Source organism: Myxocyprinus asiaticus, chromosome 32 (genome assembly GCF_019703515.2).
Source record: "Myxocyprinus asiaticus isolate MX2 ecotype Aquarium Trade chromosome 32, UBuf_Myxa_2, whole genome shotgun sequence".
In the NCBI taxonomy this organism is placed as follows: Eukaryota; Metazoa; Chordata; class Actinopteri; order Cypriniformes; family Catostomidae; genus Myxocyprinus; species Myxocyprinus asiaticus.
In genome coordinates, this window is record NC_059375.1 from 25,784,873 (window position 1) to 25,808,467 (window position 23,595).

The 23,595-nt window shown below is 38.0% G+C and overlaps 1 protein-coding gene across 5 annotated transcripts in view; it reads left to right on the forward strand.

Annotated features, from left to right (window-relative positions):
* Positions 1 to 722: 722 nt before the first annotated feature.
* Positions 723 to 23,595, forward strand: part of LOC127423089 (protein phosphatase 1B-like) — a 42,860-nt gene continuing 19,987 nt past the window's right edge. For 4 of the 5 annotated variants that reach the window (XM_051667129.1, XM_051667124.1, XM_051667128.1 and 1 more), the window contains exon 1: positions 723 to 1,087. The gene's annotated coding sequence lies outside the window, so the exon portion shown is untranslated. Of the gene's footprint in view, positions 1,088 to 1,184; positions 1,419 to 23,595 lie in introns of those variants that run through there. The other variant, XM_051667127.1, reaches the window with a different exon arrangement.

Below are 23,595 nucleotides of genomic sequence, written 5' to 3' on the forward strand. Positions count from 1 at the left end.
ACAAAAATGTCCCTAAGGGTTAAGACGGGATAGGATAAAAGCATTTAAACACTGAAAACGTTACACACTTCTGCTTTAAAATTAAAGTAATTAGTAATGTGATTATTTTTTCAATTAAGTAATCAGATAAGCAATATTATTAACATTTTAGAGAAATAATTGATCATTTGTAGTGGATTATTTTTTTGAGTAACCAAACCAAAACTGGGAAACAACACATATATCACAACAAAGTATTTATTTTTGTCCCTTGACAGTTTACCTTTAGGAACCAAAATAAACAAAACAAATATATTTGATAAATGTAAATATATTTGTGAGCAGTGACTAGAATAATTTGTATTATTTTACTTTATCATATGAAACAACAATATAATAAATATAATGAACGATATTACGTTATATTACAAACCAACTGTTAGCCTTATACTGTCATGTGACCAGTAAAATATGTATTCCGTGCGGTTTATCAAAAGCACCCTAACAGTGACCTCCATATTACCCTCGAGATGTGTAGAGATATTCAGCATAAAGCGATACGTTTTGTGCGTAATGTATATTTCTCCTCAAGAGTGATGACGGTAAATGACAACACGAACACCAATCAAATCGTGGGATTGGCCCTCCGTAGTCTTGGCTGTCAGCAAAATTATCCAATTAGCAAACGCGCTTTGTGGAGTTTTGGCCAATCATCGAGCCAATTGAACAAACGATCCCTCCCCTTCATCAAGACGCTCAAGACTCCGAACCGAAGGATATCTTGGCCTCCCCATAGAAGCTCATTATTCGGATCTTAGTAATGATTTATCCCACAACATGATCCCATATTGATACGAAACTTAGAACGATTCAGTCATTAAGTCGACAGGTTTGTTCAGTGGCATCTGCGTTGGCGTCAAACATGTGCAAAAATTCACGCGATCAAAGCAGCAGAGAATCGCCGTCAACGGAATGATCACCTCTCGTGTGAAGTCACCCTGATTGTTTGTTTTTAGAGGAAGAGAAAAACATATCGACTCCGAGAAATCACCTCAGCCCAGAGACCGAAGTGGGAACGAACGCTGACACTTGCGGTATATTTGGAAATGTAAGTATGGGGGACGAGTAGGCCTCGGGTTTGTTCGACGGGAGCTCGTGCTAAGCTAACCAGCGCGAGCCTGCGCGTGATTTCATTGCTATGTATTTCGGAGCTTGTTGTGTAACGAGCGAGCTGATATTAAGCACGACTATAACGATATTAGACTGACATTACCGCCCACTTTCCGTTTGGGGGACAACAAAGAAACGTCATGTTGTTATGATTGTGTATGTGGAATCACAGTTTTATTGGTTATGTTTGTTCAGCAGCAGCTCAAGCGCGAGCCACAGGCAAACAAGCGCGCGTCAGAAATAATCCCATCGGCTCGTGCTCGGTGTTGGTAAGAATTCATTGCATTATGTAATCACCTCGGCTTCTGTTACCTCTCCTCCTGTTACCTCTCCTCTATTTCTGTCTCAAAGTGAAGTGAACATGTTAAAAGCTTTTAACTCGCAGTTGTCGCTCCTTGTGTTTGTCCTAACATACATGGTGGCTCACTTTTACCCTGTTTCAGGCTTAGCCTAATACAGTTACTTAATTTTTGTATTATTGGTTGTTTGCAGGACGGGCCTGAGATTTATGCTGAAATTTTGTCATCAAGCTTGATCTATCTACTGGAATGCAAACTACTCACCTTTCAGCTAAAGTCACCTTTTCTGAAGCTAATTTGCCCAAATTATTTGGTAACATTTTCTACATTTTTCTTAATTTGAAAGGGCTACTTTAAGCTTAAACACTTGGAAAAAAGCTGTAAATAAAACAAATAAATTAACTGAAAAGATATGTATGGAACACCTGCTATGACTTTCCTTTTTTTTCTTCACGCCTCATGAGTTTGCATCCCTGTATCTGTGATTAATCAGTTGAGGTCTTGCCTCATTTCAATGAAAACTGATAATCATTTGTATTATTTATTATTATAATTAGTCGGTTTTGTTTTTGCTTCAGGTAAACATGCTATATTGTACTTAAGTACATAAGTTTTTGCTTATAGCTGACTAGTATAAAAGGGTTAAATGGATGGTGATTATAGATTTGGAGACATTCAGGATGGCTAAAAACATTCTGGTATTATCTATTTGCCTTCAGAATTTTTTGTTGTTGTTAGAACTCCATGGCTTTGTTCAAACAGGCAGAAAAAAATCGGATTTTTTTGGCCTATCTGACTCAAATCCGTTTAGGTTTTTGTAGTCTGAACAGGACAAAACACACACACACACAGAAAACATTTTACAAGCCTGATCCAAACCACATTCATAGATGGTTTGGAATCCGATTAAAATCAGATTTTTCTTAATGCGTCTCAGTCTGAAGGGTCAGATCAGATTTCATGTTTTTTTTTCCCTCCATCATTCGTTGTGCATGATGGGTTGTTTTGTCAGGTGTTGCGATGAGAAGACATGTACTGCATTCCAAACGGCATAAGTGATGCCTTCACAGGACATTTAGAAAGGAAAACATTAATGATGGCCACTAGGGCTGCAACTTACGATTATTTTGATAATTGATTAACAATTATTAGAACGATTATTCGACTATTCTGTGATTATTGCAATGATTAAACATGAGCTCTTAACCGATTATTCAGCTTGTGCCCCGACTTAAAAAATGATTTAAAAAAAATAATCTTTTAAAAAATACCTCTAAATGACATTCACTGAATTAAAGGGAAAAATAAGTTTAATTCAGTAAAGAAATTCACTGCAAAAAAAGAAAATCCTATTGTTATCAAATGTTTTTGTCTAAAAATCCTTAAAATAAGATACATTTACTTGAAGTAACATATAAGATATTTAGACTTGCTTTAAGAGAGTGTATTTTGTATACAAGTGTATTTTTTCAATTGGTTATACTTCTCTGAGTGCAGTAAAGACAAAATATCCTTATATTCAAGATCTATTCTCTAAAAACAAGTCTAAATATCTTATATGCTGCTTCTCAGGTGAATGCATCTTTTTTAAAAGGATTTTTAGATATTTTAAAATATTTGTATTTTTAATATTATATTTAATATTCTCAGATAACAGTTTTTTCTTCTGCAGTATTGCTGCTAAAAAAATGTACATTGTTTTAAAGGCATTTTAGATATTTATATTTGAAAAAACAAAACAAATCAAATGTATTTTGTTGAAGTGTATAATGGGGCGAAGACTACCCTCTCTCACCTTTCTGTTCACTTCAATCCATCTTTATCTCACAAAAAACAAACTCTTATTAATAAAGCTGCATATTGCCAATTTTCTTCACGATAAGAAATGCACAGTGACATACTATGATTCAATAAGTCACGAGCCATCACGTTATAATCCAGCTGCATTAAGCGTGCTCGATCGAGGGATGAACGTCCCCGCGACAGAGTGTGCATCAGCCGGATGCAGTTTCAATCTCTCCCCCTAAGATCAGGACATTCGTGCAACTCATAGAAGAGGTGTTGACCTCACAGAGAAATGGCAGTTTCAGAGTTTAGTTATTTACATGATCTGCTTCCGTATTATTTGAATTTGAATAAAGGGTTAACGCATTAAATATAACTGCATAAAGATGTAACGCCGAGGTGTTTTCTTTAAAGATGCTCGACACGCAAGTTTTGCTTCAGCGGAGCGGCAGCTCCAGCTCCACTTATTCTGCAACGAGAGTGCTTCTGTATTTACTTTTGTTTTTTTGCATTATAATTCCCTCATTCTTTGCAGTCTACATCACCTGAAGCTGTTTGGAAAGTTCAGAGTGCATCTGAACTGTGAGCTTTGTAATTCTTCCTCTCCTCAGTCAGGCGTGAACTACAGTGCTGCTCTCGCACGTCATCATTAAAGTTTAATATGAACTCATGCTACGTTAAATGAGATCAAAGGACTATTCGACAGCGAAAGTTTTTGTCGACAATTTTTTTGTGGTCGATAACGTCAACTAATCATTTCAGAACCTAATGGCCACGCTGTTGGATCGTTGCAAGAGACTTTTCTATAAAAAATGCCTTAAAAAGTGAGTTCAGAATGACCTTTATATATATATATATATTAAAAAAAAGCCCTCAGACAGTGGAAGGTGAAGTATGAGGGGAATCTCTTCTGATTGGAATGCACCCACTTGTCATATATTCTGTATGTTACAGGGCAGCAAAGCAGTGCAAACTTTTAAAATAATACAGACATTGACTTTACTCACTCAAAGAGATGCGCTAAGGTGCGATAACACACACCGGCTGTGAGCCACCACAACGGCATAAGATATTGAATGTCTCAATTGAGTACGGAACGCTTGAGCATTTTGAGCACTTTAATATAGGACGGGGGTCCTCTTCAGAATTCTTGCTGTTGGACACATAATAGGCGTGTCCCGTTTGGGATGAAATACAGGGTGTCTGGCACAAACGGGACGGTTGTAAACCCTAGCAGCAATAAACATAGCATATGCAACCTCTCCCGTTTTTAAGCCAATTTCTGTGAAGAATGTGTTAGTATTTGGATGCCATCATGAACTACCATTGATAAACATTCACACATGGTGAACAGATGCAAGTTTGCATTGTTACTATGACAACTAATGTAGATGTGCTAGCAAAAGTGACTAGTGTGAACAGCAAAAAATCTAATCTGCCACTTATAACCTGCAGTTTGAACAGTCAGTCTAAAAAAATCGGATTTGAGAAAAAAATCAGATTTTTCCTGCCGTGTGCACTAAGCCCATGAGGCAAAATTACTTTGCAGACTTGATTATTGGTGAGTTACTCTTCTTTTCCTCCATTTTTGTGGCCTATGACAATTTCTCTTTATCTTTTGGTACAGTTTGTGAAAGTATACCATTTCTGTTTATTAAATTATTCACATTTAATAAGCATCATAATTTATCTTTCAAAACATTTTTAGATTTTGAATGACAAATATAGCAAACCCAACTCGGGTCTAAGCATTGTGGATTCATGCTTTCAAAATGTTCTTTTGCACATTGCTGTAGTTTCATGTATAAAGCTAATCACGGTCTTGTTGGAGGCCTATTTTACTGCTTCTGGCATGTGCCGTTTGATATCTTGTCTGGGATGCCACAAAAGAGTTACTTAAACTTTGACACAGAGTTCATCTCCAAAGAGATTAAAGGTCTGTTTATAACTCTAGAGAGAGGATTTTGATCATCAATTTTTATCCCAATCGGTACGACTGTAGAATGATGACAGCAGTTAACAAGTGAAACCTAATCTGTCTTTTATCATGTTTGAACACTATGTGAAATAGTGGTGTAAATCGGACGTTTCAACACGGTACGATCTTATATCGATTCTCTTGGCCTGCGATCCGATATTTGCGGTTCAGTGCTGTTCAGAATGTCAGCATTGTCAAGATGTTTCACATGATGGTTGAACTTCTCCATGGTACTTTTAAATAGCAAATTTAAAAGTAAATTTCAAATGAGTCACATGCGCAACGATATTGGTTGAAGCCCGAATTAATCACGCTTGTGAGCAGCTCGGCGTTTGTCACAAGAGCTTGCATTTTAAGGTGCGTCTGGTTGACGTGCTCGCAACGATCCTGTCACTGGAGCTTGTGTTTCACGGGTAGCCCGGTTGACGCGCTCGCACTGATCCTGTCGCTGGTGCTCGCATTTCACGGGAAGCCCGGTTCACATGCTCGCACTGATCCTGTCACTTGTCTGGAGCTTGCATTTCGCTGGAAACTCGGTTGACTCGTGTGCACGCCACACGGATAGCAAAGCGCAGTTTGGCTTCACAGACACTGCGCACATCCTCGTCCCACATGAAAAGCGTATTTAGCGCTCAAAGTGAAATGAATGTAAGGTTGCTTCATCGCCTTCCGGAAATGCGTACAGACGTGACTGACGTGAGAGTATTAAAATAAAGGTGCATCTTAAAAAAATGTCTGTCGATATTTAAGCATTGTATCGATAACATTGGATCGTTGGTTATTGTATATCGACCCAGATCGATGGATCGTTACACCCCTAGTGTGAAACTTTGACCCAAGCTGCAGTTCAGAGAGTGCTGAGCTTGTAGTTGGACATCTGATGCTGATTGCTAAAGGATGGATTCTACTGAAGGCTCAGCACTCTACACATGTGGGGAGGATGGAAGACTGACAGTTAAAGAAAAGCAGATGAGGGAACCTCTTTGTTTGCTCAGTGACTTCCTCAAAGTCTGCCCAGATCTGTGACGGGCACAGAACTATTGGCAGGAACTGGCATGAGACTGCCATTCAAATCTCTTCATGACAATAAAATGGCTAGGGCTGTGGGAAAATACTCAGTATTTAATGGTGATTGCTTGAGGTAGTAATCCCCTGCTTTATCATTTGCAGGTGGAGTATCGCACTCACTGAGCACTTTATTAGGAACACCTGCCTACTTATTTATGCGATTATCTAATCGGCTAATCGTGTGGCTGCAGTGCATACAGTCATTCAGATACAGGTCAGGAGCTTCAGTTATTGTTCACATCAACCATCAGAATGGGGGGAAAAAAGTGATCTCCGTGATTTCAGCCATTGCATGATTGTTGTGCCAGACGGGCTGGTTTGAGTATTTCTGTAACTGCTGATCTCCTGGGATTTCCACGCACAACAGTCTCTCTAGAGTTTACTCAGAATGGTGCCAAAAACAAAAAACATCCAGTGAGAAGCAGTTCTGTGGATGGAAATGCCTTGTTGATGAGAGAGGTCAGCGGAGAATGGCCAGACTGGTTCGAGCTGACAAAGGCTAAGGTAATTCAGATAACCACTTTGTACAATTGTAGTGAGCAGAATAGCATCTCTGAATGTACAACACATCGAACCTTGAGGCGGATGGGCTACAGCAGGAGGAGACCACAAAGGGAATATTGTTAGGACCATAGTGTTCTTAATAAAGTGGTCAGTGAGTGTATATGTCTGTTGTGTGCATGGATTGGTACCTAATTTGACTAAACCATCTTTGTATTTAATAAGCAGTTCACATTGATTCATATGGGCTGATGTGATAACATGACAAAAAACATAGAAGATAAAAGTGGTCAAAAAATAGTGGCTATTATTTAAGTTTGTGTAGATAATCACTTAATATGATTATTAAATGCAATCATAATCTGCATATAAAGGCACAGGTAGCACTCCTAATTTCCTTAGTGTGCTCTTAATATGCATATGGTTCACAATCATGTCATGTGTTGGGTGTAACGATTCATCGATCTGGATCGATACATCGATCCAATAACCAACGATCCAATGTTATCGATACAACATGTAAATATCAATATAGAAATTAAGATGTACCTTTATTTTAATACTCCTGTAAGCCACGTCCGTACTCATTTGTCAGGCGATGAAGCAACCTTATTACATTCATTTGACTTCATGAGTGTTAAATATGCTTTTCATGTGGGACAAGGATGTGCGCAGAGTCTGTGAAGCCAAATTGCGTTCTGCTATCTGTGCACGCGCATCAACCTGGCTTCCCGCAAAATGCGAGCTCCATTGACAGGATCCGTGCAAGCCCGTCAACCGGGTGCTCCTTAAAATGCGAGCTTTCGTGACAAACGCAGAGCGACTCGCATGCGCAATTAATTCGAGCTTCCATCGGTATCGTTGCGCATGCGACCCATTTGAATTTTACATGAGAATTTGCTATTTTAAAGTACCATGGAGAAGTTAAACCGTGTGAAACATCTAGACCATACCGACTTTCTGAACAGCACTAACGAGGGAAAGAGAAATCACCTGCTGCCCAGCACTAGAACCAGTTATAAGACTTTACACATCTAAACATCATCACCCTTACTAACATTTATCCCAGTTAACTGTAACAGAATTTTTCATTACAACTGTGGAAGTTGTAGCCAAGAAAACCGTGGATAGTATGGATAGTTGGAAACAAGTCAAAGGTGTGTAAGTACTTTGGATTAAACTGAAAAATAAGCTGTAATAAAACGATTGATCACTTGTGTGAAATGTTATTTTTTTATATTATTATCTGTATAATTTTTTCAACCTCTGAAGTACCTTATTTTGTTGTGGATGTCCCAATGTGGATACTAAATTAGTACTTTTCAGAGAGCACAATAAAACATTACAGTTATATTTTGGTTGCATTTGAGGGCAACATTTTTTGTAATTGTGTAAAATAGGCACACAATATCGCAGGGCCCTGAATCGAATCAAATCGAAATCGTATCGTGGCAGACTTTGAAGTATTGGCTAATATCGGATCGCAGGACAAGAGAATCGATATAAGATCGTATCATGACAATGTCCAATTTACACCCCTAGTGTGCATCACCCTCTCCATGCTGTCAGCACCGATATCACAGAATCAGCTCTCCAGCTCACAAGCACCCTATTCCCTGTAGAGGTGGATTAATGTCAAGAGGCCCAAATAGGTGCAGAGATCGGACAAGTGGCAGGCAAGCACCACAACATAAGCTGCTGTGTGTGAATACATATTAGATGTTTCCTATGTGGTAAGAGTGTTTGTATGTTTTATGGGTTTGGCAGGGTGGTGTTGAGAATGACACAGGATTAACTCTTTCCTCACTACTTCCCCGAGCGAGTTTTATGTGGGTGTGTGAGAGGGTGTGTATGTGCTCTTGTTTGTGAAGAAAGTGTCATGTAAAGAGGAAATTTAGTTAGGTCTAGCCTAACAAAACATGCAGCTTTTGCTCAAGCTTAAATTTGTACTGACACCACCACCACTATGTTGCTAACAAAATCTGACTATTCATTGGTTGTACCTTTGCCTTAAAATTTGAGATTGTGTTTTTAGATGCATATAACCATATTTTTCTCTATCTTTGTATCTGAAAGAAACTTCAGCCTTGTTTGCTTGTTGGCTTGCTCCATTGCTTTACATCTTAATGGAGTCACCTAACTATGTTTTGAGAACCGGATGTTGCAGATTATTTCAGAGTTGCCTTTAAGAGTCTCTTAGTAAAAGCAATAGCTCAGGTAGCTATATAAAGCATTTTCAGACACCGTACATTTGATAAGAAATGGTTAATTCTCTAATGGATGTTAAGTAGCCTAAGCATATTTAAAATCAATAGAGAAAGAAATGCAGTTAGTTTGATTCATTGTTTGATTCAATACTTCTCTTTTTTTTTTTTTTTACTGTGTGTAGCAGTTTTTTGTCTTAAAAACAGACATTTCACATAGATTTATAAAGTGGATAATTTTGCTTGCTACTGTAGCAGCAGGTTTGGTTGACTGACTGATGCCAGCTATATGGGCTATTTTTTAGTAGGCCGTGATTCAGAAGTTACCATTGGTTACTAAAATACAGTCTCCATGTTCACTTGGCTTTTTTGTAAAACTAAATCACTTTATGCTCTGCCAGTGAAGATCAGAATTCCAGTTGTAGCAATATAGGGCTAGAGTTATTCATAAGAGCATGTACCTTAAACATGGGTCATTGATTACATTAGTCGCCTGATCTGTAATCACACCCATGACAGATTTGCATGTAATTCACAAGCCTCATGGTTGTAATGAATTCGGACCAGGTGATATATTGAATATACTAACAATTGGGGATGTCGTAAAATATCGTTATTTCGATTACTGATTGACACGTTATTTTATCTATATATTTTTGAGGCATTGATATATATATTTGCCGTCATTTAAATTAGAAGCCTAATTTGCATGCTTTCTTAGGGATGTCATAAAATATAAATTATTGATTGGGCAGTTATTTTATCGATAGGCTTTTTAGAAGCCTAATTTGTGTGCTTTCCAATTCACTCAGTTGGCCTCTGATTAACAGTCTGGTAAAAGCGTTGGGAGACCACAAGAGGGTGATATAACATTTACTGAAGCCAGGTTTTACACACACACACACACACACACACACACACACACACACACACACACACACACACACAGTGGCGCAGCAGATGGCACTCCAGAGTTACCAAGGTTTTTGTACTACAAGAATGAACAAAGTGGCAATGATTAATTTGCAGGTTAGTGTATGAAACTGGTGTAACTGCTTAAACTGAATGATTAGAAATGGCAATGTTTATTATGCAATTTCTCTTTATGTAGCATTGAATAGGTCTTTTATTCAAGCTGTCAAACCACAAAATGACATACTTGTTAGGGCTGGGTGATACAGCAAAAAAATGTATCACGGTATAATGTTTCATATCAATAATTATCGATACCGAATGATAAATTGTAATAACCTTTTTTTAGACAAAGACCAGTAGAAAAAAGGTTTGAATTTAACCACTGTATTTTTAATTTACCCACTCTATTAAAGCAAACAAAAAAAATATTTTAGTTTTAACAGTCAAAAACAAAATAACATTTAAACAAATATCTTCTATCTTAGATGAAGATTAAATAAGTGTTAAAGAAACTCTTGAACTTAATAAATAATGTTACAGAATGTGTGCAATGTAAAAGTGTAAATGTAGAACCATCAAGGCAAACTTTGAGGTAGATCAACATCTGTAAGATGTAATAAAAATACAAACCTCTAAAACTCAGTAAACAAAACAAGATAAAAATGTAATAAATAAACCAACTTCAGCTTTTAACTAGAGCGACCAAACATCAATATGCAATAAGCTATATTAACAGATAATAACTATACACAAAACACAAAAATGTTACAAAAATTACTCTCAAATAGTAATATTCACATACATGGCTTCATTACAAATTGTGAGCAAGGAAGACAAGTTGGTTCACTCTGTCTGGTTTTAATTCTGCCCTGGTACATGTGACCACATTACCCCCATGCTAAAAATTCTTTCAGAGGGGGTGCTGGTGGCCGGGATGCACAAGTATTTTTTGCAAGCTGGCTCACTCTTGGGAAGTTGCACTCATGTAGTCTCCACCACTCCAACGGTTCAGACTCACTGTCAGCATCAGGAGACATCAGGTAGCTTTCCAGCTCACTCTCTACTTTTTGTCTTTCAGTGAGAGGTAAGGCATCTGCACTAGGGCTTTGCTTTTTGAAGAAACTACGCAAAGACTTCTGTTGCTTCTTCATACCCATTGGTGGATGTGGTTGTGGTTCAGCAGCAGCTCCTCCTCCTGCACCTGTTGCTTCTGTTTCAAACATAGCCCCTGCCTGGGGTTGGCCTTGGTCATCATCCATCATTTCAGCCAATGCCCTTGTTTTAATGGCTTCTACCTTGTCTTGCTTGGTGTACTGAGTCTTGGATCAACTAAAGTAGCCATGTCGAGTAGGTCATTAGTGACCTGGTTTGCATATTTTTCATCAAGGTATGCCATGATTTTGGTCTTACGGTCTTTTGTGAGTTGAGTGTCCTGTTCGCTAACATTCAGTAATTTTGTTCTCAGCAGCTTGAGAACAGGCTTCACATATGACTCCCCAGAAAGGGAATCTGTGAACTCCAGTAAGGGACTTAGTGCTTCGTGCACAGATTTTAGACATCAATGTGCTGCCATGTTGGCACCAGGTGTCGGGTGTTTCTGTCTGAAGCTAGGACTTCAGCAATGGCCTTTTGTTGTTCCAGCACTCTTGCAACCATCTTCTGGCGTGAGCCCCATCTGCCGGGTGACTCTGTGACAAGCTGGTGCTGCCTGATCTCTCTTTTTCTTCCATGAATAAGAAAATGCTGCCACCACATTCTTACACACACCAATGGCCCTTTCAGCTCTTTTGTCCTTCCCTGCTGCCACTGGAAAAAAGAAAATAAACAGTACAAGTATAAGCAACTATAAACAGATACAAGGTACGATACACAAAATACAACAAATTCTGAATTATTTATGAAAAATAATTTATTAAATAAAAATATGAAATATAGAGTGAAACATTGCACAGAAAATATTCTTTAACATTCCAATTTAATGACAAAGTAATTTTAGTATTTAAATTAAGAGTACAAGGACTTGCAAAATTGTTGTCTATTTGTCTTAACTATGCTTTTCTAATTGACTTTATATTCATATTAGTGTTGATACTAATACAACCAAAGAAACTATATGTGGATGACTATGTAACTATTAAATGACAACGCTACTCTCCAATAGCTGAATGCAAGTGGTGGCCAAAACATTGCAACTGAGTCCAGTTGTTAGGTGAAGTGGCTCTCACTGTATTAGCCCCGCTGTCAGTGGTGATGCACACTAGCTTGCTTTCATTCAGACCCCATGAGACCAGTGCATCAGTCAAGTTTTGACCAATAAATGCCCCCATATGGCCCTCTGGAAAATATGCTGTTTCCAAGCATTTACTCTTCAGATCCCATTCGCCGTCAATGAAATGCACACTTGAGCTTATGTATGGGTCACATGTGCGACTTGACCAGATGTCTGTGGTTGTTGCAAAGTATGAGATGGTGGACAGCTCTTTCTCCACTGTTTTCCTACACTTCGAATAAAGTTCTGGAATTGTAGTCTTTGTAAAATACTTGCGGCCCGGGACAACATAGCGGGGATCAACCACGCTAAGAAGTCTTCTGAAGCTTGACTTCACCACGCTGAGTGGCAGCATTTCTTTGGCAATGTAGTATGCTATTGCGTGGGTTATATCATTGTATCATTTGGAGGATTTCTTATAAGGCATTGTTGCCGAGTACCTCTCCATCGTGGACTGCTTGTGGGTTGTTTGTTGAGGTGAAGGTAGATGTAGGTCGTGGCGGACGACATGCTGCATATTCCAAAGGTTGGAAGCGGTTAAGGTGATGAAATAAGTTGCTTGTGTTTCCGTACTTGGCCGGGACATTTTTTTTTGCAAAGCTTACACACAACGATGTTCTGATGTTGGTCAGACGTAAAGAAAACAAAAAACTGCCACACTGGCGAGCTGACATGTCCTTTTTTATTCACAGTCTCCTCATCGCCGGCAGGCACGGCATTCGTTTTCACATGTGTTTGTGTGTTCTGATGTCAAATGAACCCCACAGCAACGCAACTTGTTATTGGCTGTTTGCTTGTCACTCATAGCACGCTCCTTTATCAAGCCATATGATAGGCTGTTTATGATCCAAGGACGGCGCACGCTTAAGGATTGTTCATGCAACCAAACTTCATGTCTAATTACATTTAATGCATTTAAGTGAAACTACCGAGCGTTATATCGAACATTGTTTTATATCGTTATCGATAAAGGTGTACCGTCAATAAATACCGATACCATTTTATCACCCAGCCCTACTACTTGTAACTGAAAATACATTTGTGTAGGGTATATGAAAGATACATACACACAATATATCATCCAGTGATGGCTTGAGTAAATAATCTTTGTCCTTTGATTATGATTTGGATAAAATTTAATAGAAAACCACGTGAGTTGAGCTCTGTGGCACTGCAGAATTTTGATGCTGAGAGTTGATGTGTGCGTAACTTCGCAGAAAATAATTGTTTTGAATTTTAAAATGTGTCATGTCATCCGCCAGATGCGTAAAGACACATTTGAGCTTCAGTTTCTGGGTGGAATGCCTGAAGAGGGACGCCAAAAGCAAGTTGTGAAGCAAGTTATTTTTTAGCTGTGAAGGATTTAATACAGTGAGAAGAAATGCATATAAAGAAATTAGGGATGCACCGATACCAATTTTTCTCTTCCGATATCGAAAATCTCAGTATCGGCCGATCCGATACCAGTGTTGTTTTTTTGCATAATCAATTTAGAATATCTTTACATTATTGTGTGGAACTAATTAGGTGTACTCTTTAATATGTAAAGAAACACAAACCTCTAACTACATATTATTTCAATATAAATGTATAGCTTATTAAGAAAAACTTTAACTATTATACTAGATAATGTAGCAGCAAAATTAACAGTAATTCCAGTATAAGTCATCTGTAGAAAGGAAGTGTTTTTTTGTGCAAATTTGTTTCAACTTGTGTCTGGAATTTTGTTCAATTTAGTTGTAAGATATCAGCTCACTTTTCATTCACACAGTTATTTTTTGGAACCCATTCAACTTAAATATTATTATAATTTGTAAACAAATAATAATAATATATTATAATAGTAATATATAGTAAATATATCAATTGTGCACCTTTTGTCAAGGATCCACCAGTCTCTCTCTCTCTCTTCCTCACTGCTGTCAGTGCTCACTCTCCCCTGAGTTCTGATTACATGCACCTGCATATCATTAGTGGATAATCAAGGACTGCATATATACCCCGCTTTCTCACACACTCTTTGTCTGTTCTCATCGATAGTATCTCTGAGACGCCACGCCTTTCTACTATGTCAAACATACCTGTCTTCATTATTGCCTGCAAGTATCATAAGACTGTTGTGAGTTATCTGTTCATCATGTCTATACCCTGTCTGGATATTACTCACCTGCTGTTTGCCACTCTGCCCAACTGGATGTACTCACAATGTTTACATCACTGTTTCAATCATCTGTTCAATAAACCCTGCTACTGAGTTCATATCTTTGCTTTTCATATCAGAGCAAATAGATGCTTTTTGAATATTGTCAGAAGGATGAAAAATCTCATAATAGGATATAATTTTTTAGCTAATTTGCCCAGCCCTGTAATGAATTGAGATTGTTATTGTATTGCCTAGTTATCACACAGTACGTTTTGCGTGCACTTTAAACAGATTCCTTTTCTGTGCCATTCATCCATAAACATCAGCGCTGCCTGATTCAGCCCATAGTCTTAAATGATAAAGATTAAAAACACTTACCTGCTCTTTTGTCACAACTTAGAACAAGTGGCTGGTCTTAGCTGTGCTTTAACAAAAGGTAAACATGAATTGTGTCAATTTGTTTTTGGCTGTGATAGCTTTGAGGTGGATATGGCATCTGGATAACTACTTTGAGTATCTCAAATGGTCTTATCTATCATGTGCAAATATAAAGCTTCCCTTCTTTCTTACAGCACAAAGTTGTCTGCCTTTTCTGCTCATTTTGTGTTTTTCTTTCCTAGTGCTACTGTTTTGTTCACATAGCAACTTCTCCTTTGCATGACTGAGCATCAGCATTGTGGTAAGGAGACAAGTTTCTGCTGTAAATGTGTCTGAAAGATTCACATGGTGCAGAGTTTTAAGGCAGATTGTGGAGGTTGAGTTTGGAATTTAAACCACTTATGGGACTCCATACTCAAAATCACTTTGTATGTTAAAGCAGCTGTTTTTACACTTCCTCTGCACTAGAGGTTGACCAAAAGTGGATTTTGCCAATACCGATAATAAGGGTGCTGAAAAGGTTTGATAAACGGTTAATCGGCCAATAGTTTTTAAAATCGATTGGGACAAAAATAAAGTGGATCAGACTGATCTACACAACACTGCTCCAGCCAATCAGCAACAGGCGGTGGTTCTTGCGTGTGCACAGGATGGGGGTGGGGGCAGAGCGAGAGGGAAATTCATTAAAAGAGCGAAGGCAAATCTGGCTGATGTGAACTTTTCTAAACTCCAAGGAGGACAAATGGCTGAGAAACAGACCAAGAGAAAAAGGTCAGACAAATATAAACTAAAAAAGGATTATAAGTCGAGGGCTAGGAGCCATGTCAACTTCGGCGAGGCTTTTCAGCAAAGAGACCTCCGAGAGGTAAAAGGCTTTAAGACGGATGCAGAAGTTGCTCTTCTCGATAGGTGGGTAACGTAAATTTTGCTATGTTTCACAGAACCCATATATGCTGTTGTTGTGATGTTAGATTTAGTAGCTGGAGAGTTGTGAGTGTCTAGAGCTAGTGTGCGTAAAACCGTCTCGCGTGCATTAATTTGTGGGGCGGAGCTTCCAAAGGAGCACCGAAGGGAGGTGTGTGTTTGTTTTGGTAGTTGAGGTGGAATATCAACAGTGTTTCTCAGGAATCGCTGAGTGCACCTTTAATCCATAAAGCCGATATATCTGATTACTCTGCACCCACTTGCTTTGGGTCACTTTCCCTAAGTGGGGGCATCTCGGGGACATTTGAGAGAGGTAAGGGACTAGAAAAGCAGTCTTATCAGTATGTTTTAACCATACAGCAAAGAAGCGTTATGTAGTTTAATCTGTAGCAGGTTTTGCCAGGTTTTTGTGAAGCTGGGATTGAGCGGGTATGTGTGGTTTAGAAGAGGTTGGGCATCAATCTTTTAATAGTCTGACCATCAGACAGCACACCCACGGACCACCCACAGACCGTCTGATATTGCACACACTTGATGCATATTTACCAGTGTTCATTTTTGATGTCAGTGCTTTGTGATGGCTACTCCAATACCTTGACTTTGTTGTCCTTAAGCCATTTTGCCACAACTTTGGAGGTAAGCTTGGGGTCATTGTCCATTTTGGAAGACCCATTTGCGACCAAGCTTTAACGTCCTGGCTGATGTCTTGAGATGTTGCTTTCAATATATCCACGTAATTTTCCTTCCTCATGATGCCATCTATTTTGTGAAGTGCACCAGTCTCTTCTGCAGCAAAGCACCCCCCCAACATGATGCTACCACCCCCCATGCTTCATTGTTTGGATAGTGTTCTTTGGCTTGCAAGCCTCACCCTTTTTCCTCCAAACATAACAATGGTCAATATGGCCAGACAGTTCAATTTTTGTTTCATTAGACCAGAGGACATTTCTCCAAAAAGTAAAATCTTTGTCCCAATGTGCACTTGCAAACTGTAGTCTGGCTTTTTAATGGCGGTTTTGGAGCAGTGGCTTCTTCCTTGCTGAGCAGCCTTTCAGGTTATGTCGATATAAGACATGTTTTACTGTGGATATAGATACTTGTGTACCTGTTTCCTCCAGCATCTTCACATGGTCCTTTTACTGTTGTTCTGGGATTGATTTGCACTTTTCACACCAAACTACGTTCATCTCTAGGAGACAATGCGTCTCCTTCCTAAGCATTATGATGGCTGCGTGGTTCCATGGCGTTTATACTTGCATACTGTTGTTTGTACAGATGAACGTGGTACCTTCAGGCATTTGGAAATTGCTCCCAAGAATGAACCAGACTTGTAGAGGTCCACTTTTTTTTTGTTTTTGTTTTTGTTTTTTGAGGTCTTGGCTGATTTCTTTTGATTTTCCCATGATTTCAAGCAAAGAGGTCAATTAAAAGTGAAACAATCTGTCTGTAAACAATTGTTGGAAAAATGACTTGTCATGCACAATGTAGATGTCCTAAACGACTTGCCAAAACTATAGTTTGCTAATATTAAATCTGTTGAGTGGTTAAAAAAATTAGTTTTAATGACTTCAACCTAAGTGTATGTAAACTTCTGACTTCAACTGTACATAGTTTATTATAAAATAGAGACAAGAACAATTACACATTCTGTAGCCTATAATGAAAAACTAAAAAATGAACAGTATTTCCATAGCAAATCATCAGTGGAAAGAAGCCATTTCTATATTACTGTTAATATTTTTATCGCATTGAATATAATTTTATTAAAAGCTAGACTATTGTATGTTTGCCAGATTGCTTATTGGCACAACCTTTTGCAAATGTTTTTTTATTTATTTTTTTATTTTTATAAATACTTTTTTGGCATGGCAGTTTATTATTATGGTATTACAGATTTCAGATTTGCCCGCTGCTAAACATTGGTGGTTTTTAGGGATGGGACAATATGGTTATCTCACGACTCGTTTTGATATACGATACGGGGCTCACGATTCGATATAATCTCGATTCTACAAAATATTACGGAAAATTATTTTTCTAAAAAAAATGTTAGAACAAAATGCACATTATAATTTGTCATCAAAATAAAGTTATTTTAATACACAAATGCACAAAGTTTAAATAGATAATAGTTTCTATATAAGAAAAGATCACAAACAAATAAGCTTTCAGAAATAGTGGGGTACATACAGGCTGATCAGGTGCAGAACAAGCAATAGCATTGAGCAGAACATGTCCTGAAAAAATTGTTTAGGTGTATATTTTATCTTTTAATCATTTGTTTGTCATCATTGTTATAATAAAAATTTAACAAAATTAAAAAATTCTACATTATATTAATTCATATTATATCATGAAATTGTATATATAATAATGATATGAGCTGTCACTGTTTGAAATAATGTGTCCAATTTACAAGTAATTTGAGTTTACATTCATTTAAGAAATGCTAAAAAGGTTCAACGTGGATCTCACTTTTCTGGTTGAGTGAACATCAAAAAGAATCTGTCGGTGTCTTTAGCACATCCATGCTGTGTGAGATTAAAATTAATATTTCTTTTACTATTTTATCTGACTGTAAAGTACAAAGGATATTAAGACTTTTTCAATGAAAGTGGAGCCTGCCTCATCTTTGAACACACATTACACGAGATTAAAGCAGATTGTTTCCTCCAAGCACTTTTCATCAAAAAAAGGTGATTTTTCCAGGTATTCCATTTCTAAAAGCTAAATTCAAGCACTTTAAGAACTTCAAGAAGCTTGTGTGAACCCTGTAAACAGTGTAGAAAAAAGTGCAGTAGTGGTCAAATCAAGCTATAGAGAGATTGATATTTGACGGGTCATTCTATTTAAGATCACATGGACAGAAAACAATGTTGCAAATTCCGAAATATCGAATTATACCACGATATGGTTCGTAATTGTTTTTGGTTTGTGATGTATCGAAATTCGATATATCGTCCCATCCCTAGTGGTTTTACATGTCAGATAGCCAGATTGAATTTTCCACTCTTAGTGGGTGGTTCTTGGCCAAAATAAGCTGCAATGTGAAACAGGCTTATGTCGATAGTCTAAAGCAGGGGACCCAAATATGACATTTACCTGGGACCAACACTTACAAAACCATGCAGTATGCTGTATTTACTAAATCCATTGTTTTATACAAAAAATACAAATAAAATATAATTGTGATGACAGATTCTAACAGAAATCTTTATTCTTTCACAGACTGATTTTTAAACTGAAAGTAAACATTTGAACATGCATATTCAAATTTTAGAAATTAAGAATTTGAAACTAACTCGACCAGTTTGAGCTGGACAGCATCATATTTTGCAACCCCTACAAATGTACCATGGCAACCATAGTTTCTGCAAGCACACCATAGCTACTACTGTTAATAAAATAAACCATATTTAAAAATAATACATACTGTAAAACTGGTGGCAACTTAATTGTCAGGATAAGATTGAAAGATTCTGAAAGCCTTTTACTGAAGTTGACACCATATAAATTTCAAATTTTATTGTAGGTTTGGTTACAATAATTGCAGTAACTATGCTATTTTGGCAGAAACTATGGTTACTATGGTAAATGGTTCATTCATTTGTAGGGGTGTGATGAGATCTCGTGCCACGATATTAAAACGTGACGATATTTCTCGCTGAGGTGAAAAGCTGTCTCACGGTATCAGCATGACGGAATGTGAGGGTGAAATTAGCATAGAAGATGCCCCCGCCGCTTTTAAATCGTTTGTGTGGCAGCATTTTAGGTACCCGGTGGAAGCAATAAACGGCGACAGAATGACAGACAAGACATGAACAAAAGCTGTGTCTCGTTTGGAAGGCTGCGTCCTCCGGAGGTCGCATTTATCGGCCGCATACGTCATCAAGGCTGTCTCGTTTCTTTTTTTTTTTTAAAGCCGTATGCAGCTGACAAATGCAACCTCTGGAGGACGAGACACAGCCAATATGTAAGCACTGTAAGAAAATAGTGCCGTACACCGCGGCTAACACAAGCACTATGCAAAGACACCTACAGAACCACCGCAGCTCTCAACTAAAATCAACCAGGTCTGAAGAGACTCATGTGAAATCATACAGGAGAGAAGCCAGTCAGTCAGCTGAGTTTGTGGCAAAACCTTTTACTGTTCTGACTTTTACTGCATATGATAATTCATACTCAAAGTAGAACTGAGGTGACATTCATTACAAGATGATTAGTTAAAACATTTCAAAATGCACCTGCATTGTTTTGCATTTTGTGACTTTCAGTCGAATAAAAGACTATTTTTCCAGTCATATACACTACTGGTCAAAAGTTTTGAAACACTTGACTGAAATGTTTCTCATGATCTTTAAAATCTTTTGATCTGAAGGCGTATGCTTAAATGTTTGAAATTAGTTTTGTAGACAAAAATATAATTGTGCCACCATATTAGTTTATTTCATTATAAAACTAAAATTTAATAATAAAAAAAAAAAAGTTTTTGAAATTGATGAATTGGACCAAATAATAAAGAAAAGCAGCCAATAAGTGCCCAACATAGATGGGAACTCCTTCAATACGGTTTAAAAAGCATCCCAGGGTGATACCTCAAGAAGCTGGTTGAGAAAATGTCAAGAGTACATGTCTGCAAATTCTAGGCAAAGGGTGACTACTTTAAAGATGCTAAAATATAACAGTTTTGATTTATTTTGGAATTGATTAGTCACAACATAATTCCCATAGTTCCATTTATGTTATTCCATAGTTTTGATGACTTTACTATTATTCTAAAATGTGAACCCCCCCCCCCCCCCCAAAAAAAAACATTATAATAAAGAATGAGTGTTTCAAAACTTTTGAGTGTATATAGTGTTAAAATATCGTCTCGTTCTCGTGAACCCAGTATCGTGTCTTGTCTCGTGAGCTAAGTGTATCATCATACCCCTATTCATTTGTGAATAATAGTTTCAACAGAAAAGACAGGATCATTAAATTAGTGTTTAACTGACCATTATTCATCATACTAATGTCTGTAGTAATTTAGGATTGGATTTTGACACACAACAGTACAGAGCGATTGTTTTTAAACAACTCACTTATCCCGCTATGATAGTACTCACTTTTCTGTTTATATTGATACATACATCTTTAACCATCTTACACATTTACTTCAATTGTTGAAAAACTGCTTTTTGCTTGTTCTGATAGAAGGTTTGCATCTTTCTCTGGAGCTGCGTGTGCTGCGTGATATGTTGTCTTATTACTTGCGCACATAACACATTGTGCATGCTCCTCGCTTTTTCTGATTTATATAAAACGAAGACAAACAAATTCAAACCGTGGTGTCATGAAAATGTCAAGCTGAGTGACCCGTTGACCGCAACACCTGACAGTGTCTCCGCCTCGCTTGATATCGGAGAGAGAGCGTGCCAATCAAATTGTATTGCGGAGTGATGTTATAAGAAAACAGCTGAAAGACAGTCCTGGCCAGCGCAGCAGTGTGGAAGAGTGGACTGAACAGAGCACATTTGCTCTTAAGAAAATTCATTTACACTTACAAAGGAAATAATTTCACATTTATGCAACCCATAGTTTAAAAAACACTGATCATGAGTCTTTCTACACTGGGCTAACTTTACTGAGGTCAATGCAAACTATAAACATAAAATAAAACAAATGTGATAATGAAATTGCAAAGAGAAAGGTTTCGTCTTTTGGGATAATGTCACGTGAATGTTTCTGAATCACAGGTGCACTGTTGAATCAGGACTTGTTTCAGATGTATTCAGTATGTACTAGAATACGTGTGGCCTTGCTGCACAAAAATTTGTGCCACGTCATTGACCCATATATGTGGAAAACATGACTGAGTATTTTAAGCTTGCAGATACCCTGTTTTGCTGATAAGCAGTGTTAAAAGTTCTAAGGCCTTGTTGAAGGTGTGCCCCAATCTAAGTAAAATAATCTGAGATGCAAGATTTATTTTGAGATTGTGTGGGTTTGTTCTGTACAGATGGTATTAATTTTATTTGTTCAGGTCTTAAAGTCCTTAAAGTCTTTTAAATGTGATTTTAAAAACTGCAGCAACTCTGCTCAATCTCCAGTTGTTCAGTGCTTGTAACAAGAGAGATTTCAGGTAGCTAAATATCCTTAATTTTGAAGTTTACCCTTTTTCCTCCACTCACAGACCTCATAGCATGCAGACTGTCAGCTCACCCTTAGTAGTTGTGTAAGCCTGCCAAAATCCACTTCCTCCTCAAACTGATACAATGTATTTTAGCTGCGTTTTTGCAGCAGTGGCCTGTGCCTCAGGTTTCACCCTGCGGTTTTTATAAGAATGACTGGCCAGTGACAGTTTCAGGGGGAAAGATGTCGAGAGTTTGCGGTTCCAACTGTGATACTGAGTACAGTATAGGAGTTACAGTGTTTCTGTGAGGGGGTGCGTACTGTTGAAGTGAGATCTTCTTCGCTGTGCATGTGTGCATGGGGAGAGGAACCCAACAGAGCATCTTTCATCATGCCTCCAAAAGAAAGGAGGCCACATGTGGTGCGAGTGATAGAGAAGAGGAGTAGGTTGCCGTCCTCCAAACTTCATGTTTACTCAGCTGAGGCTAGCTAGACAGATATAGCTCTCTCTCCATAAAGGGCCCGGTTGCTCTTCTTTTGTATTGGTGCCTTGTTGATGCAACACATCTTCCTTTAGCTAAGGATGCTGTGAAATGTTAGAGTTATCATCTGGGTACTCTAGCATAGTATTTTTAGGGGCATCTACTTGAAGACTGTCACTACGTTTACATGTGCTTTGAAAGTTTAATATCTGAAGGAATAAACCAATAATCAGTCTTTTTTTAAAATGTCATTTTTTATTTTTTGCAAAATTTGGATTTACAAACCTAGATAATGAGATTTTTAGCTTTGCTTTGGCCAGCATCTACAGTTGAAGTCAGAAGTTTACATACACTTAGGTTGAAGTCATTAAAACTCTGACCACTCCAAAGATTTCATATTAGCAAACTGTAGTTTTGGCAGGTCGTTTAGGACATCTACTTTGTGCATTACATGAGTAATTTTTCCAACAATTGTTTACAGACAGATTGTTTCACTTTTAATTGACTATATCTCAGTTCTAGTGGGTCAGAAGTTTACATTCGCTAAGTTAACTGTGCCTTTAAGCAGCTTGGAAAATTCCAGAAAATTATGTCAAGACTTCAACCAATTAGCTTCTGATAGGAGGCGTACCTGTGGATGTATTTTAAGGACTACCTTTAAACTCAGTGCCTCTTTGTTGACATCATGGGAAAATCAAAAGAAATCAACCAAGACCTCAGAAAAACAATTGTGGACCTCCACAAGTCTGGTTCATCCTTGAGCAATTTCCAAATGCCTGAAGGTACCACGTTCATCTGTACAAACAACAGTATGCAAGTATAAACACCATGGGACCACGCAGCCATCATACCGCTCAGGAAGGAGACGTATTCTGTTTCCTAGAGATGAACGTAGTTTGATGCGAAAAGTGCAAATAAATCCCAGAACAATAGCAAAGGACCTTGTAAAGATGGTTGAGGAATCAGGGAGACAAGTATCACAGTAAAACGAGTCCAATATCGACATAACCTGAAAGGCTGCTCAGCAAGGAAGAAGCCAATGCTCCAAAACCACCAAGGGGACAGAGATCTTACTTTTTGCAGAAATGTCCTCTGATCTGATGAAGCAAAAATTGAACTGTTTGACCATAATGACCATCGTTATGTTTGGAGGAAAAAGGATGAGACTTACGAGCCGAAGAACACCATCCCAACCGTGAAGCATGGGGGTGGCAGCATAATTTTGTGGGGGTGTTTTGCTGCATGAGGGACTGGTGCACTTCACAAAATACATGGCGTCATGAGGAAGGAAAATTACTAAGCCCTGACCTCAATCCTACAGAAATTTTGTGGGCAGAACTGAAAAAGCGTGTTGCGAGCAAGGAGGCCTACAAAACTGACTCAGTT